Source organism: Entelurus aequoreus, linkage group LG12, assembly GCF_033978785.1.
Source record: "Entelurus aequoreus isolate RoL-2023_Sb linkage group LG12, RoL_Eaeq_v1.1, whole genome shotgun sequence".
Taxonomy (NCBI): domain Eukaryota; kingdom Metazoa; phylum Chordata; class Actinopteri; order Syngnathiformes; family Syngnathidae; genus Entelurus; species Entelurus aequoreus.
In genome coordinates this window covers 3,360,569-3,362,182 of record NC_084742.1, presented here as the reverse complement: position 1 = coordinate 3,362,182, position 1,614 = coordinate 3,360,569, and positions in this window count along the sequence as shown.

Below are 1,614 nucleotides of genomic sequence, written 5' to 3'. Positions count from 1 at the left end.
AGTCGCACATTAAGAGTGTTACTAAAACAACTCTCTCCTTTGAGTCGCACATTAAGAGTGTTACTAAAACAACTCTCTCGTTTGAGTCACACATTAAGAGTGTTACTAAAACAACTCTCTCCTTTGAGTCACACATTAAGAGTGTTACTAAAACAACTCTCTCCTTTGAGTCACACATTAAGAGTGTTACTAAAACAACTCTCTCGTTTGAGTCGCACATTAAGAGTGTTACTAAAACAACTCTCTCCTTTGAGTCGCACATTAAGAGTGTTACTAAAACAACTCTCTCCTTTGAGTCACACATTAAGAGTGTTACTAAAACAACTCTCTCGTTTGAGTCGCACATTAAGAGTGTTACTAAAACAACTCTCTCGTTTGAGTCACACATTAAGAGTGTTACTAAAACAACTCTCTCGTTTGAGTCACACATTAAGAGTGTTACTAAAACAACTCTCTCGTTTGAGTCACACATTAAGAGTGTTACTAAAACAACTCTCTCCTTTGAGTCACACATTAAGAGTGTTACTAAAACAACTCTCTCGTTTGAGTCACACATTAAGAGTGTTACTAAAACAACTCTCTCCTTTGAGTCACACATTAAGAGTGTTACTAAAACAACTCTCTCGTTTGAGTCACACATTAAGAGTGTTACTAAAACAACTCTCTCCTTTGAGTCCCACATTAAGAGTGTTACTAAAACAACTCTCTCCTTTGAGTCACACATTAAGAGTGTTACTAAAACAACTCTCTCGTTTGAGTCACACATTAAGAGTGTTACTAAAACAACTCTCTCCTTTGAGTCACACATTAAGAGTGTTACTAAAACAACTCTCTCCTTTGAGTCACACATTAAGAGTGTTACTAAAACAACTCTCTCGTTTGAGTCACACATTAAGAGTGTTACTAAAACAACTCTCTCCTTTGAGTCACACATTGAGTGTTACTAAAACAACTCTCTCGTTTGAGTCACACATTAAGAGTGTTACTAAAACAACTCTCTCGTTTGAGTCACACATTAAGAGTGTTACTAAAACAACTCTCGTTTGAGTCACACATTAAGAGTGTTACTAAAACAACTCTCTCGTTTGAGTCACACATTAAGAGTGTTACTAAAACAACTCTCTCGTTTGAGTCACACATTAAGAGTGTTACTAAAACAACTCTCTCGTTTGAGTCACACATTAAGAGTGTTACTAAAACAACTCTCTCGTTTGAGTCACACATTAAGAGTGTTACTAAAACAACTCTCTCGTTTGAGTCACACATTAAGAGTGTTACTAAAACAACTCTCTCGTTTGAGTCACACATTAAGAGTGTTACTAAAACAACTCTCTCGTTTGAGTCACACATTAAGAGTGTTACTAAAACAACTCTCTCGTTTGAGTCACACATTAAGAGTGTTACTAAAACAACTCTCTCGTTTGAGTCACACATTAAGAGTGTTACTAAAACAACTCTCTCCTTTGAGTCGCACATTAAGAGTGTTACTAAAACAACTCTCTCGTTTGAGTCACACATTAAGAGTGTTACTAAAACAACTCTCTCCTTTGAGTCGCACATTAAGAGTGTTACTAAAACAACTCTCTCGTTTGAGTCACACATTAAGAGTGTTAC